We start from the raw sequence: 18,001 nt of genomic DNA, 5'->3' as shown, positions 1-18,001 counted from the left end.
ACGCTGACAGCACTACTAGGAACACAACAAATATGACTGCACATTTACACCGACATCATCCTAGTGCAAAGACAAGTGGAAGCAGACAAAAACAACAAGCACGCATGCTACAAACTTTACCCGAGTCATTTAGACAGCTGTTAGCACATGATTCTCCTTATGGGGACCTGACATGTTTAATATGCTGCTGAGAGTATACCCCAGAAGCAGAGGTGGAAAGTAACGAATTACATTTACTTGCGTTACTGTCATTGAGTCGTTTTTTTGTGTATTTGTACTTTTTAAAGTCATTTTTCAAGTCTGTAATTTTACTTTTACTTAAGTATATTTTTTAAAAAGTATTGTAGTTCGCTACGTTTTCGATCACACCCGTTACTGAGTAAATTAAAAATAAAAAAACCCATTGCGCTTCGGAAATACTGCAGGGAATGATGGGTAGTAGAACAAATTGGCGCTAAGGTCACTTTAAAGATGGAGTCTGACATCGGTGTTACGGATCCAGTGAAAAAAGAAGCCCCGTCGAATTCTGCTGACCCTGAACTCGAAGAAACAGATGTGAACCCCTGGCCGTATTTAAGAGACCATTTCGGCTTCAAGTGCAAGAAAGGCAACAGCTTTATTATGCAGTGTAAGCTGTGTTTGCCCAGAGATACTGAGTTAGCAGCTTTTAAAAATTCCACATCAAACCTGCGCAAGCATGTCGAGGTAAGTTAAATACAACTCGTACCGTTATGGTAGCAAAAAGGCTGTGTTCAAATTAATCACATTAAGTTAAGACATCTGTGAAGAACACAGATAACGTTGGTTGGTACTAGCAACTTGCTGTAATCGGGCACGTTGTTGTCCACGCAACTTACATTTTTTTTACTGGGTTGGTAAATTGCCAAAAGAAAATGTGTTTACCTATGTTTTTCCTGTTTGTTAATAATAACAGTTTATTTTAAAAAATAGTTAAATTAAAGACAGAAGCGGCTACTTTCTTACTTAACCCACATATGTTCACACTGCAGGCAAAAGAATAACAGAGCGCTCACTTACCTTAGATTAGTCAAAGACAGCTGACTTCTGTCACTTGTTAATTAGTATCAGTATCAGTATCATCAAGCTTTATTTGTCGCAAGCAGGTTGCCCTGCAGCGAAAATGGGACCCCCCCCGACATTACACACATAACACAGACATCACATGGGGTTACAAGTCGGAGATTGGCATGTTACAGAAGGAAAAACACTGAAATATACACAACAACGGGATGGTACAAGAGGAAAAAAAGAGAACCCCACTCATGCTGTGCTTCCATGGCAGGACAGCACGAGAGCAGGAAACAAAAAAACTCCTCTGCACAAAAAAAAGAGCATAAGAATGGACACATCACCACATAGTGAAAGACATGACAAGCCACAGGGTTGGGTAGGGGATATCATAACACAATAAACACAGTGTGTACATCTGATCTGGGAACTGCTGCAATCTTTCGGCTGCGCTGCCAGCTGACCCGACGTCCACATCATGGGGCAGGTAAGCATCGAAGGCGTAGGAAGGGGAAATTAATTAGCACTTGCAACCTCCAATAAAAAAAAACACGAGGTATATTGGCATAATTTACCAGTGGTAGCTATGTAATGCATGGATGTCTTATTAGGGACGTCAAAAAACTTTCTCTCAAACTTACGGTAACACTGGCCTGCCTCAGCTGCCTTCGAGCGTCTCTTTAGCTGTGCTGGACTACTGTTCACTGCAAAGTGAGCAAGTATGAACTCTACTAACTTTGAAAATCAACTGCTCCTCAAAATTAACAGGAAGTTCAGAGAGTAACACTCTAGGATGGATACAAAGGAACTTTAATCTAGAGGTACAGTAGGGCAGGGCCAAGTTTAAAAAATTAAAAAACATTTTTAAAGCAGCTGCCGTTCAGTTCAGTACTTGTTCTCTTATTTGACAGTTTAGAACACATTCTCATGTGAAAGAATGATATGGTTTTGTATTGAAAACACTGTGATACCTGACAGTTTGGTTGATTGGTTTGGTGACCATTATCCATTTTCATGTATAGACTTGCAGTTTAACTGCCACTGCACTTTAATTTGTAAAGTTTTTCTTTTCACTAAAAAAGAACTACTTTTATATCCCACTGTCTTTTTTTGCACTACTCAGAAGCGGCTGTCCTCCTGCTGACAGAAAAGTAACTATGTAACTTTTACTCTGAGTACATTTTAAATGAGCTACTTTTTACTTTTACTTGAGTACATTTTTAGACAGGTAATTTTACTTGTACTTGAGTAAAATTTCAGCAAAGTAATAGTACTTTTACTTGAGTAAAATATTTTAGTACTCTTTCCACCTCTGCCCAGAAGAAGCGTATAGTAGGGCTGCTCGATTATAGCAAAAATGATAATCACGATTATTTTCACTGAAATTGAGATCTCGATTATTTGACGATATTTATTTAACCCTTTAAGACCTACTATAGAACCAAGTCCGCCAGAGCTTATATTATTTTTTTACATGTTGTAGTGCCATTTGTGGGAGCATTTCAAGTTGCTATACAACTGTTATAGCCCATATTTTAATAATATGTATGCATTAAGTCCATAGTAACTACATTAATTGCAAAAAAGTGCAATAAACTACAAGAAAATTGAAAATCGTCTATCTATCTATCTATCTATCTATCTCTATATACATATATATATATATATATATATATATATATATATATATATATATATATATATATATATATATATATATATATAGAGAGAGAGAGAGAGAGAGAGAGAGAGATAGATAGATAGATAGATAGATAGATAGATAGATAGATAGATAGATAGATAGATAGATAGATAGATAGATAGATAGATACTTTTGCAAGTGCATTTCTGATTACAAATGAAGTTGCAAAAGTGCAAGTTTGCATTTCTGCAACATTTGTTGGTTCTTTGCAACAATGCTAAAATAAAAGGATGCATGGTTTTACACTGGTAGCAGGGCATGATGAACAAGACTGTGAAAAAAGTAAAGTAAACCTTGTTTTTTTATGGTAAACGACCTTTATTTTTTTCCTTTGCACTTTATTTATGAACAAAACAGGACAGCAACTTAGAAGAGACATCTCCAGGACAAGGACATCTACGATACAATAATTGAAAACTCAAGTAAACCTAACACAAATTATGCATTTGCACTAAATGTCATAATTACTGGGAACTCACTAAGTGACAAGGTATGACAGTTTGTGTGGGAGGTGATGAAGAGAGAGTACCCTGTGTTGTGTGTCTCAAAATATTTGATCCAGACTTTATGAAAACAAACACACTCTTTGTTATTGTGTCACACACTTAAGTCATGTATGTGTGTATTAATATAGTCAGTGTTTGAAAGCAGGGCTTTTGAATCGAATGGTGAGGTGGTAGAGGAAGAATGCTTGAAAATATTAGCTGCAAAAGGAGGGCAGTTTGGGAGATAAACCTTGGGAATGCAGCATACAGTACGCACTCACTTGCACAAGTCATATATGTAGCGTTACTCCCACGCCTGAGCAGATGTAGCATTTCTGTGTCATGAATCACCGCACAGTAACACTGACTTTGTAGATAGAACATACAGCCTGTTCTCTGCTTACTTGATAGCTCTTGCTTAAAAGGGAAAGAAAACAGTGTTTTATCTTTGCTGGCACAAGTATAGAGAGTTGGAGCGTGTGTGACCGTGTGTTGAAAGATGAGGCCCAGCAGTCATGTCACATATCTGACCCATCACTTCTCTTCTTGGACGTCCTGCACATGTGGGTGGGGAGGACATGTGACAAGTGGAATCTCTATACGTGTGTGTCTATTTTTTGACTTCTTCTTGCTTTTAGATCTTGTTTTTAACCTGCCCCTGTTTTTCCCTCTAAATCAGTGCATTCATAAAGAACCTCAGACACTTATACGGCTATAATTATGTTCATCAGTTCGCACTGGTGCGGTTTTAACATAAGCTTTAGAAGAACAAGTCTTGACAGTTGCAAACTATTTCCCTGCAGCGGCTTGGAAAGCAAACATCAGGTACTTCACGTCCCAGGGTTTTTGTGTATGTGTGAGACTGAGTGACAGACATAGATGGGGAGATGCATTATACAATTACCAAATTAAAACAATTGCCAAAACCTCTCATGCACATTTCATCCTATGTACACAAAAAAGGCTACATTTTCCCTTCATTCAGTTTGACCTGAAGTGAAACAAGCCTCAGCAGACCCCAGCTATGTGAACAGGTGACCTTGTATGACCTGTTTACCGAAACATACGCATCATTTCTTTTTGCACAGTGCACTGAGTGTTTTGTGAGCAATGAAGTGTATCGCTTCGGGCCAATATTTAAGGGGAAATCCACCCTGTTATTTTGTTTTATATTATGGTCTCTTACTTCAGCTTGATAGAAGCAAGACAAGCTGTGGTGAAGATCATCGTTGGTAGGAGTAAAAGTGATCCAAATGATCTTAGATGCTTTGTCAATAAATCTAAAACATAATTTCACCACCATCTGTCCGTCCTTTGTCCTTGTTGTACTTATCGTACATATAGGTAGATGTCAATAAAGTTGGGGTTGTGATACTTCAGCATTTAGGTAGCACTACAGAAGATGAACAAGCATTAACTAAGTTACTTTTTAAAGTGACAGATATTTGCACCATTTCAGATCATCGTTTCAGCGCAGCAAACACACACACACACACACACACACACACACACACACACACACACACACACACACACACACACACACACACACACACACACACACACACACACACACACACAGTCATAAGTGAAGCCTGCTATGACTCTTGTAGATGAGCCCAATAGGTTTTCTGTGGTATTTTTCTTTGAGAGCCAACATTTCTGTAGAAATGTTTCTATTTATATGCACCTGTGCTGGTTAAGTGTGTCTGTCTAGCTCTTTCTCCAACTGACATATGGATACATCATTGCTAGTTTAGCAGATTGGAACACTCATTATTTCTTTTCATTTACCTATTTCCGCCTTTTCTGACCAGCTACACTCACAGAGAAGCAGCTGTCCTTTATAATATACTTGTATAACTTTATGAGAGGGTTTGGTTGAATAAGGAGCCAGTAACATGGAAATAACTTGTCGATGCATGCTCAATCATCCAGGTAAAGAAATCCCAAAATGTTGATTCTATTCATCACTCACCCAAGTGACTCCTTCGGTCTCAATTGACTGCAGGTTTATTTAAACATCACATCTCTGTGGCTTTCAAACCCCAAAACAGGCGGATCCACCCCAAGGATCCAGTCCCCTGGCACGAACAGAGTAATGTAGTGTACGCTGTAAAGTGCCAGGAGGATTGCCATGATTTATAGAGCAGGGAAACCAAACAACCTCTGGCTAAATGGATGGCCCAACACAGAAGAGCTACCTCGTCAGGCCAGGACTCTGCAGTCTGTTTACACCTACAGGCCAGTGGACACTCTTTCAGTGACAAGGATGTACACATCCTGGACAGGAAGGAACGCTGGTTTGAGCGTGGAGTCAAGGACGCCATTTACGTGAAAAGGGAAAGACCATCTCTGAATCGAGAAGGGGGCCTAAAGGTACATCTTTTATCATCTTACAATGCTGTGATTGCAGCCATTCCCTAACTCTCTGTGAATGGACCATTGATCTATGAGTACTGATCGATCAATGGTCATTGATCAATGGTCTTTGATCAGTGGTTGTTGGTCAATTGTCATGACAATTTCGGTCTGTTTTGTGGTAACAAAAATTGCAGAGGTACTGTTTATAAGGTTGGGGAAACCTGCAGTCAGCTGAGACTGAAGAAGTCGCTTGAATGAGTGACAAAACATTTCTCCCACTGAAAATGCTGCGTCCAGATGAATAGAATCAACTTTTTGGGATAAGAAATACCCATATGGAAAAGATATATATAAATCTTATACATTTTGTATCTGTCTTGTGTGAAACTTGTATGAAAAGCATACAAGAGTGAAAACAGATGTAAGATCCCTTGAAAAATTACATAAATGAAACTTCCTAAAACAATACATGTGAAAGTAATGAGAAAGTGGCCACTTTCATTAGTAAATCATATTAGCCTTATATGATTCACTGTATGAAGTACGCCACATCTTATGCAAGTCTTTTATAAGTTTTTACTATTTCTTTTCCATATGGGTAACTTGCATATCAGCATATTCAGTGGTGAACTGAACATCGGTAGCAACAAGGTCACCTCTCACTCATCCGGAGCGACTCTGTCATCCTCTCATAAAGGATGTAGCACAACACTCTGGGTCATATACATACGCAGTCTCTGTAGGTTCCCTTCCTTCTCTCACATATCTCTTAAAATAAAATAATTTTTAACAAATAATTATGCCAATAACTGTATGCAACAATCTGTAGTGGCTGCTATGGTAGCCAGTAATGAGCTGTTTGTATGCAACATTTAATAAAAATACATAAGTCTGCACAGCTGGAAATCTCCTCACATTTCATCCTTCCTCCTAAAGATACTAGTGTACAATTAATTTTATAGTTAAATTAGTTTTACTTGGCGCATCAAAATTAAGAGTGGATTATTTTCTTCATTTTTTCTTCAGTACGATTCTCAGGATACATAAAGCTTAAAAAATGCAATCTTAGTTTTGTATTCAAACATCAGTTATCCTCTATCACATCTTCTTATTCCCAGCCTGCTACACAGACTGAGCAGCTCTCAGTTCCATCTCGTAAACCTTCACTTTCACACTTGCTGCTATCCTTGCTTCACAAATCAGCCCTAAGTTGTGACACTTACTCCACCCTGACTGCGCTCTATTCTTCACCTCTCTTGACCTCGTGTATTAAACTCATCTTGACTCATCTAAACATCCAGGTTCTTGTCTACCAGCTCCCTACTCTCACTACAGATCACAATGTCATTTCTGAACACCAGAAACTCCTGCCTGACCTCTGTCAAGTAGTCAATCACCACTGCAAATAAGAAAAGGCTCAGAGCAGACCTTCGGTGTTTCACTCTGACCACAGAATTCAACACTATTTCCCTCATGTATGTCCTGAACCTCACATCTCTGACACTTCTGACTTCCTCCTGCAGCACCGCTTTGCTTCTCTCGGCACTCTATCATCTGCTCTCTATAGATCCGCAAAAATACAGTGCAGCTCTTTCTGACCTTCTCCACCTACACTCTCACATTAAGACTCTCCCTTTGTCTATGCCATGTCTCTTGTTGTATGCTTAGCCTCCTAGTGCTCCTGTCTACTATTTTAATCTCCCTGATTATCCCACTTTTTCATTGCCAAACTCTTTCTTTGAATACTTTCCTTCCCTGTCTTTACCAGTCCTTGTCCCTACATTTGAACTTCCAACTATCACCTTCAAATTCCTGCCTTTGCTTCTCTCTCACTGGCTCCTAACTACCTTCCCCCTTTCTTCATTTTTTGTCTTTAGTCAACAATTGCTCAGTTTCCACCAGCACCCTGTTGGCCAATGGTGGTCATTGTTAACCTGGCCTCAGACCACATTTTTCCATATGTTTGATTTGGATAGATACCCTTCCTGATGCCACCCTCTTCATTTATCCAGGCTTGGGACTGACACTAGGTGTACACTGACTTGTGCCCCCCCGTGACTGAGCTGAAGCACAGGACTGCTAAACCTGTTCACAACCTCATAGTCTTTTCGGTCTGTTTTGTGGTAATTCACATCAGCGGTCAAACCAGTGCACATCATAAAATATTAATTAATGTAATTATCTTCATAACTGTGCAAGTTTTATGAAGCACAACAATTATAGCAACTTGGATGAGTAGGAATAATGGTAGTGCTTTAAAATGCATTTGCTTAAATTAGGGTATTTGTACATGCTATGATATGATATATTACTGTTCCTCTGATTTTATTAAACTCAAAGTTGTTATATGAGGGTGTATAATAGTCTTGCAGATATAGTGGATGATTTAGTAACACATAAAAACATTTGTTAGAGTTTACACAAGTATGTTGGTGTGCTGCTCATGTTTCATTAGAACTAGCAAAATCTAAAATAAATGCATGTATAGAAGTAACGACCTACAAACAGTTCTTTCTTTGTTTTTAAAATAAAAAGCAGGAGTTAAAATGCCTGAAACAGACAGACAAAATGCCATGATCATCCTCGTGGCACACCAGTTAAGAAACAGTGCACTCCTGCACTCACTCTGCCCATGGTGTTACATTTTGCTAGCACATTTTGATAGATATAGCTTCACATCTGTCATTGGCTCAACGTCTTTAACAGCTGCTCAAAGCTAAACCAGCTGCTTTTTCTGTTGAAACAAGGTAACAGCTGAACTCATTCACTTTGCTTTCTCTCCCTCTCCTTTTTCTGTCTTTTGCTTTCTGGGAAAAATACATGACTCACACTGTGCATTAGCAGTCACTCAGAATAAATTAGCTGTGCTATAAAGGTGAGTCTGAGTGCAGGGTGGACTAGGTTACTTTATATGATTTGTAAAGGGTGAAAATGGCATCATGGCAATGTAACTATGACACTAAATTAAAAACAAAAAGCCTAACTACATCAAAAATTTCAGTTTAATGTAGTGGAAGGGTTCTCCCTCCACTGAAGCCCTAGATTGTTTGTCACACTTTTTACCCCACTATGTAGCCTCTAGCTCACTATAATAACCATATTAATATTTGGCTTCTCTTAAAGAGAGTAAATGTTTTTTTTCCTGCAGGTTAAAGATCTTCAAATTTCATTTCTCGAGTGCAGACACGATTAACTTGTGTAGCTCATCCCACCAGAGTACTGAACAAATACCATTCTAATTAATGCTATGAATTAACATCATTGGTGTACTTTTTAGAATTTTTTTAATATTAATTTTAAAGAAAAAATCAACGGTAAATACAATTTCTCTGGAATATGACAGTCATGGCTCATTTCCTGTCTCTCAGATGACTTTCATGGCGTTAGAGACGCCACTGTTCACATTACAGCCTTACTCCTTGCATTTAAATTTAAATTCAGTAGAAATTACAAGTATATTCCCTGAGCGCCTTCAGGTTTTAATTCAGTGTAAAATAACCAATCTAAAACTTGTCACTTGACGCCCAACACCTTAATTCCCAGCTTACGATTGTGTATTTGGAAAAATTACTAGACAACCTGCAAAATATTACGTTAACAAAATATGTTTCTTGTAGAAGAAGTGACAGATTTCCATACTTGTTTTTTGTAAATATTTTAATGAGACAGTCAGTAGTCTTGAGCAGTATGTGCCGGCAGCTCTTGAGATACCACAACAGCCACACCTGTTCTCTTCTGCATTCCTTCACAATAAGCATGTTCCAGAGACGACAGTTTAACTACAACAGTCTGTGCTGAATGTGCCAGTTATAGTATTGTGAGGAGTGCATTTTTGTTTAATACTCTTTGGCAATTTAGCTCCCTTTGAAAAGATAAACAGTAAGATCTAAGTTCTACCGATGCACACACTGCCTCTCTCTGTTTTACTAATAAAAACCTTTGTAAAGTTTTTCTTAGTGGTGTTTGACACCACTTTAGCTCAAGGGCATCCTATGGGTTTCAAAACAACATAAGTGCTACTGCTCACAGGAACAAAAAGGAATCATTGTCTAAATAATCTGATTGATATCTATGCTTTAAAAAAATGAATGCCTTTAATTTCACATTGCTTGGGTTACTTCAGGAGAACAATCTTTTTGGGAACCAGCAGACAAAAATAAAGACTAAACATGGTCACCTTTCTTGACTAGTTTGCTGACATTTCAGTTTCTCTAAGACGAATGCGAACTGTATAAATATTCAGTCAAATGTAAGGAGAAATGATGTACCTGCTTACTTAGATCAGAACACCATGATTAACATGCACCAATACTTGATAGAGGTTTGCATATTTCACAAAAAAAAGTGTAATTAGCTTCTGTTTTCTGCCTTTATCTTTAAGTAGAAATAGGTCTATAAGCTTTTGGACAGTCAGCCTTTGTTTTTTTGTAGTTTTGCCTCCATACGTCACCACAGTGGATTTTAACCCTGGGGTTGACATTATGACAACACACAAAAGTTTTCAAAATTTTTTCCTTAAATCTGATGACTGTGACCCAGAGTGACCCAAAAAACAATACAATTAAAAGTTGCTATCATTTTTAGGCTGTTCTCAAATAAAGGTATATGGTGCAAAGGTCTAAGGAACAGAGGTCATACAGAGGTGAGAGTTTGCTTTGTGAGATGATGCCATCAGACAAGATATCTGAAATAGAGTGGTTAGTGGCGTTACCTCACAGCATGAAGGTTACTGGTTTAATCCTGGCTGGGGCTTTTTTGTCTAATGTTTACATGTTTGACCTACGCTGGATTACCTGGAGCAGCTGTCCTCTCACAGTCCAAAGACACAGGGGAGGGAGTTGATAAAGGCACCTGAGCTCCCATTTCAGCGAGTGTGGGATACAAATGTATGCGTCCAACACACGGAAGCTTTCGTACCCCCACTTTGAATGTACAGACTAGTTTAAAATAAGCACGTTTCACATTCTCTGTGTTAATTCATTAAAAAATAGTATTGATAACTATAAATGGTAGTTTTGTGGACCTTTTTATGTTACAGAATTGAGAACAGCGATTATATGTGGTTATATAATAAATCTCAATAATTTCTTGAGACTTTGGCAGAAATTGGGAGTGGAAGGAGGTTGCTAGTGTTTATAGATGATGCAACTGCTCCTAGAAGTAGCAGGATAAAATATGTATGCAGGGCTATTTTATCTGTTTAGATTCAGCCAAATGCCACAAAACTCACACATGAGTTCTTTTCAGTGCAAATGAACAAAGACCCAAAGCATACTGCAAACGCAACCAGAGAGTTTCTGGAGGTGTAGGAATGGGATATTCAGTCAGTCACCTGTCTCAATCTGATATGGCGTGCTTTTCAGTTAATGAAGACAAAAACCGAAGGGAGAGAGAGCTACAAACACACCTACTGAAGCATCTGAAGTGCCACTAAGAGGCCTGGGAGAGCATCTCAAGGGAGAAGCATAAAGGGGAGCACAGCAACACTGTGGTTAGTGTTATATTCTGGTCTCATTCACGACAGACTCCAGAATATCTATTTCCTACCCAACGGGGTAAAAGGTTTATTAACAAGTCATGCGACTCAGATTGGTCCTCTGCCATGTACAACAGCAACATACAGCCTAACAATCTGGCCCAAACTCCTTACTTGTGTGTCACTCTAAAACGTCCGTGCAGCAACACAGTCCATTGTGGAACAAACCATCTTGCAAACAATAATTCACATTATTACAGTTAGCACTGTTGCTTTACAGAAAGATGGTAATCTGACTTCCTCCCACAGGCCAAAGACATGCAATTAGTGGGGTTGGGTTAACCAGTGATTCTAAACTGCCCAAAGGTGTGAATGTGAGTGTGAATGGTTGTTTGTTTCTGTGGTGGCCCCTTTGTCAGATTTGTGGCCTGTCCAAGGCAGGCTTGGAAAATGAAATCGACACCGATGTCCTTTCTGACACCAACACAAATGGAATTTGCTTATTCATTCAAAATTCAATCTATAAAGTTAGCCTAAAGGTTTCTATGTTTTTGAAAAATCTCTCTTTTAGCACCATATCTAAAATGTGTGTGTGTGTCTGTGTGTGTGAGAGAGAGTACAGGATGTGTCTGTAGAGTGGTTTTTGCCCTGGCTGGTCATAAAAAGCTTATTGGAACAAGGGGCCAAAAAAGGTTCTGTTGGTTTTTACCTGACCTCCCATCCTGACACACAGTTATGATTCTTGGCCATGTGTCTAAAAAGCTTGTCCTCTGGACAGACATTCCTCCTTGATGCCCCATTGAACCAAAGGAAAAGGATATGGGCAAAAAAATCAATAAAAGTAATGCTGTGTGGGCCTGTCTGTGAGTACCACATGATACCAATCGTTATTTTTTTCAGGTGGAACTAATTGTTTAAAAATACGCTGAAATTTAAAGATGTAAAGCCTCTTTTAAATGTTCAAAAATCAAAAATATATAAGGTTATCATTGTTATTATTTAGATCAGGTGAGCATTTTCTGTGATTTTTACGACCAGTGCATCATTTTTGATTAGGTGCTTTAAAGACCGACCTGGTATCTAATGTGTACCGCCTTTTTCAATTCAATTCAATTCAATTTTATTTATATAGCGCCAAATCACAACATAAGTCGCCTCAAGGCGCTTCATAGATACAGAGAAAAACCCAACAATCATATGACCCCCTATGAGCAAGCACTTTGGCAACAGTGGGAAGGAAAAACTCCCTTTTAACAGGAAGAAACCTCCGGCAGAACCAGGCTCAGGGAGGGGCGGCCATCTGCTGCGACCGGTTGGGGTGAGAGAAGGAAGACAGGATAAAAGACATGCTGTGGAAGAGAGCCAGAGATTAATAACAGATATGATTCAATGCAGAGAGGTCTGTTAATACATAGTGAGCGAGAAAGGTGACTGGAAAGGAAAAACTCAATGCATCATGGGAATCCCCCGGCAGCCTACGTCTATTGCAGCATAACTAAGGGAGGATTCAGGGTCACCTGGTCCAGCCCTAACTATATGCTTTAGCAAAAAGGAAAGTTTTAAGCCTAATCTTGAAAGAAGAGATAGTGTCTGTCTCCTGAATCCAACACTGTAAAACCCAACAAGTTAATTTTACTCAAAACTTTTGGTGAAACTGATTACATAAAATATTTTAAGTAACTAAAACTTAAAAATAAAAGTTAAATAAACACACTTTATTTATTAGCTTTAGATAAATATTTTTAAGTACCATTGATAAATGTTTTTATGTTATATCCACATTTTTGGTTTAGTACTCTCTACTTGATATTTTGAGTTTCAAGTACAAATCTAGCTCAAGTAACTTTAAGGAATTAATTTTTAGTTTCAAAATGTTAACCATTTTAAGCTAATACAACTCAAAAATTTTAAATACAAATGCTTGTAATATCCAAATCTACTGTGTTTTGAATTTGATTTAAAAAAAAAAGTGCCCAAAATAATTACACTTGTAAAAACATAAGACAGAAAATATAAATTCAAGTTACAGATTTATTGAGTTACTTTGACACAAAAAGCCCAAGGTGGCACAAGGTTACAATATTAGAAATAAAGAATTTCACAACATGTTTTAAGAGTATTCAAATTTGATTAACACATGAGTATGGCCTTTTTATTAAAAAAACAAACAAAAGGAAAAGAAAATCCTGCATTATTAGGTGGGAAAACCGAATGAAAGTAATAGTATAGTGCAGCTAATACACTGAAATATAATTGGTAACCTTTTTAATATGCCAGTACTGTGGTTATGCAAAATGCACATTTGTAGAGTGCAATCACAGTCTCAACAACAAAGCAATAAAATTTTAAATAGAAAAATACTTCTTTAGAGACATAAACAAAGTGTTATAAACCTCCTTAGCGCCTTATGTCAGTTATGAGTAGTTCAGGAGGAACGTTCCTTAAGTGACATTCAAGATCCCACCTAGAAGCCAGAAATGAGATTGTCCTTCATTTTCTCTATAGATTTACAGTTATCTGACTAAAAACACAATCAAAATCAACTAAAACACAAGTGATGATGGGGGGAAAAAAATAAATAAAAATAATAAAATCACCCCTTTTACTTTGGATGTGGCTTTTAGATAATGAAGTATGAAACAGAGTCTGCAAAGATTTCTTTATTCTATTCTCTCTTTTTATAAAAAACTTATCCAGACTTGGAAACATGATAAACTGAATTACTTGCTTTAACAGGCACTTGAGGGCTGTGTAGGAATCCTGGACATTATTCTGCTGCCAAAAGATCATTTTTAAGACTCAGCACTTTGGGCTTCAACTTCCCACCCTTCAGACCCATCAAAACTTTCTGAATAAAGTCAAAAATGTTGGCCAAACATTTTGGGTAGCTTAGGTGCAGGACGTCAGTCAGTCCAAATATTACTAGAAATGCATCAGCCAGGATGGTGAAAACAATGATCATGTTACCCTCGACCAAAACTGCAGTCTTCTCAGGGCAGAAGAATGTTGCATCGCTGGAATTGGCTCTGATCAGGAGGAGTCCAAGTGGCACTTCACTAATATCTGGTCTATCAGAATGCATCATCTACAGAAAACAAAATTACTACATGTTAGTGCATTCCTATTTCTCTTAGTTTCATCTATGCAAGTCACATTTCTGGATTATTACTAGCTCAGAAATCAATTGTTTGAACAACAAAAAAGCCACAACACACCAAGATTTGAGAAAACAAACTGACAAAAATAGTACTTTTAGTAAAGCAAAGTCATACCTCTTCGTAGCAATAACAACAGAAAGTCAATAGGAGTTATATATTTTTTTCATTTGTACAGTGATGTATGGTTGGGCTAGGAACATTATAGAAGGTCTACGCACATTAAAAACATGTAGTGTTTCCATTATGTGACATGGACACTGTTGTAGACAGATCCAAGCATGGAGATGCTTCTCAAACTCTCAAAGTGTCATAATGTTTTGAGAAATCTAAACAAGGATGCTACTAAGATATTGTTCACAACTTTGTCCAAAACTTACATCCCATGTTTTGATGAAGGTAGAGGTGTCTTCGTACAAATAGGCAGAGAGGGCATGAAGCACACCAGCACTTTGGGCATGGATATCAGCTTGTTCCTACATCACAAGAAAAGTTTTATTTTAAATTATTGGCTAACCTAGTCAAGAATGGTAATTAAAATTGAAAAATTGATCAAATCAAATGAAGCTCAAAAAACAAGACAAAAACTCACTAACCTGGAGATTATAGCTTCTGAAGAGCTGAGACAGGACATCAGACACGTTCCCTGTGCAAACAGCTTTCTTTCTGAATAAGCTCTGGAGCCGGGGAGCATGTTGGTCAAACAGCATAAAAGTGGTTCTTCAGGTGGAGGTTTGTAATCCTGTGGAATTCTGCACAGATCTGAACACACAGGATACATTTGTGTTTACAAGTTTCAATTAGTCTATAAATCTTTGCAAAATACATCAAAATCCTTACACTCCAAAGGCATAATTTGTTCAGACAGGCCAGATAACAGGGGTTGATATAAAATACATCTTGTTAGATACATCTATATACATTCTTACCTGGGACTGGGATTTCAGAGTAGGCCAGCAATCCAGGATCTGACCTACTGGTAGGTCATCATTGATGATCTCTTTGCATTGCAAGGCCAAAGTTGTGAGCATCAGCTTTGTAATCAGGATTCTTTTCACTTTTCTCGACTTCATCTACAATCTGTAGTCTTAGCTGGTCAAGGTAAACAGCATCTTCACCCCTGAAAATTTACTTCTGCCCTGGCATGGACATAACAGTAAAACACAGAAGACAAGACAGACTACACAGAGAACAGAAAAGACACACAACCAAGGAGACACAGATGAAACATAACCAGCCCAGAGCTCAACTAAACCTTAACTAATAATAACAACAATACAAGAACTTCACCTCATTTCAATATAACATAAGAAAGCAAAACTACAAAATAAACTCAAAATGCTGGTTCACAGACCCAGCCCCTGACAGATAAAAAACTAAGTCTTTCACTAATGAACACTGGGCATCAGAATAAAATAAAACGAAAAAATAACTGTTTGGTAAATATATTATTGATGGATTCACCCTTAAGCTAACCTAAAATAGACCAGGAACAACAATTTTACAGTTCAGAAGATTCTACATTTCAACTTGGTATACATAACTATTTGCAATGTAAACCAAGTTCTACCGCGTAATTATGTAATGATTATTCACTGCTTTTGTAAGTATGTCCTGTGCCTACAATTTTGCTGCCCCAGTTTTAATATGTACAACTCCAGAGAACTAAACGTAAGTTTTAAGTTCCACTAGTTAGCAAATGGGCTAGCCAATATCAATATCCACGTATGCGCTAAGTGTGAAGCAGCGCAGCAGTGCATATTGATTCAACAATTTAACCACAAGGCAGTTTATAATCTGCAAATCCAGAAATGCCTTCTAAAGACTTCTTTTAAAATAGTAAGAGATTAGAAAAGTTATTAACACATTATTAGTCCCAGGGACTAATAATGTGTTATACTAAATATGAGCGTATTAGCATAATTCATGCAAACACTTTGGGGCCAAGCCGACATGGATAAAACGACGCATGCATGTAATTCTTAAATGCCTGCTAGAGTTGTACATTTATGACGATAAAAACCCATATTACAACGGAGAACTATAGTTTCAGAAAAAATAAAACTTACCACAAAGCGCTCCTGAAGATGCCGCGAAGGCGGTAAATGCAGCTAGCCAAGTGCAGAGGGTTAGCTGTTCCAGTTCAAAAGTCCGTAACATACCATAGCATGCCCTCCTTTATCCAGCGTCAAAGACAATGCCGCAAAAAACCCGTTGACAAATGTTTTTATTTCTGTTCGGATATTAACGTTCCACAAGTTTCCTTCGGGGTAATGAGCGGGCATTCGCACTCGAAGCGAGGAATCCAAGATGGTTGCCAGCACTTCATAAAGAAACAGGTGGCGCACGTAGGTACGTACGTAGGCACGTAAGTGACGTCAGTGTTAAAACTCAAATTATTTGAGCGCAATGCTAGAAACTAATCAATATATTCAAGTACTGATAACTTGAAAAAACAAAATTGTTCAAACTACTCAAAAAAATAAAGGTGTATGAACTTATAACAGGTTTTTAAGTAGTTGGAACTCATTTCATTTATCAAACTATTACTATTCGGTCTTACAGTGAAACTGGAAGCTGGTTCCACAGAAGAGGGGCCTGAAAACTGAAGGCTCTCCCTCCCATTCTACTTTTAAATACTCTAGGAACAACAAGTAGGCCTGCAGTGTGAGAGCGAAGTGCTCTAATAGGGTGATATGGTACTACAAGGTCATTAAGATAAGATGGGGCCTGATTATTTAAGACCTTGTATGTGAGGAGCAGGATTTTGAATTCAATTCTGGATTTAACAGGAAGCCAATGAAGGGAAGCCAAAACAGGAGAAATATGCTCTCTCTTTCTAGTCCCTGTCAGGACTCTTGCTGCAGCATTTTGGATTAGCTGAAGGCTTTTCAGTGAGTTTTTTGGACATCCTGATAATAATGAATTACAGTAGTCCAGCCTGGAAGTAATAAATGCATGAACTAGTTTTTCAGCGTCACTCTGAGACAGGATATTTCTAATTTTAGAGATGTTGCGCAAATGGAAGAACGCAGTCTTACATATTTGTTTAATATGTGCGTTGAAGGACATGTCCTGGTCAAAAATGACTCCAAGGTTCCTCACAGCATTACTGGAGGCCAAGGTAATGCCATCCAGAGTAAGAATCTGGTTAGATACCATATTTCTAGGCTTTTCAGGGCCGAGTACAATAACCTCAGTTTTATCTGAATTAAGAAGCAGAAAGTTAGCGGCCATCCAGGTCTTTATGTCTTTAAGACATTCCTGCAATTTAACTAATTGGTGTGTGTTATCTGGCTTCATGGACAGATAGAGCTGGGTGTCATCTGCATAGCAGTGAAAATGTATGCTATGTCTTCTAATGATACTGCCTAAGGGAAGCATGTATAGTGTAAACAGAATTGGTCCTAGCACTGAACCCTGTGGAACTCCATAATTAACCTCAGTGTGTGAAGAGGACTCTCCATTTAGATGAACAAATTGGAGTCTATTAGATAGATATGAAGATATGAAGATATGACATATCCGGCGCCCCCCGTGTGCGGCAGCCTGTTACAGCAGCTCTGCTCATTCTGAGTTTCTTTCTTTCTTATCTTTTTTCTCGTATTTTTTTTTATAACTAACGTATTAGTAATTAGACTCTGCAACCATGTTCTACCGTTTTGTGCTAGTCCTGGTCGTTTTTCTCAGTTTATTTCTACTTTTTTCACCCGTGTCTGGGGACCCAGAGCAGAGATCCTTTGTTTACAGTAAGGATCAGCTGTTAGCGCTGAGTCCTGCAGCGGTACTG

At 38.1% G+C, this 18,001-nt stretch overlaps 1 protein-coding gene and 1 long non-coding RNA gene across 2 annotated transcripts in view; both read right to left on the bottom strand.

Annotated features, from left to right (window-relative positions):
* Nucleotides 1-18,001, bottom strand: part of LOC146666312 (uncharacterized) — a 477,181-nt gene that overhangs the window by 209,651 nt on the left and 249,529 nt on the right. The window lies entirely within an intron of this gene.
* LOC146666320 (uncharacterized) lies at nt 13,212-16,512 on the bottom strand. Its single transcript, XR_014912436.1, has 5 exons — nt 16,281-16,512; nt 15,141-15,391; nt 14,808-14,973; nt 14,592-14,687; nt 13,212-14,141 (listed from the first exon to the last, which is right to left on the bottom strand). It is a non-coding gene; the product is annotated as an uncharacterized LOC146666320 (long non-coding RNA).

The sequence above is a fragment of the Rhamphochromis longiceps genome, linkage group LG7 (genome assembly GCF_057381845.1).
Source record: "Rhamphochromis longiceps isolate RC_006_pf linkage group LG7, R_longiceps_female_GT1.1, whole genome shotgun sequence".
Classification (NCBI taxonomy): Eukaryota; Metazoa; Chordata; class Actinopteri; order Cichliformes; family Cichlidae; genus Rhamphochromis; species Rhamphochromis longiceps.
This window is presented reverse-complemented; position numbering and strand designations above follow the sequence as displayed.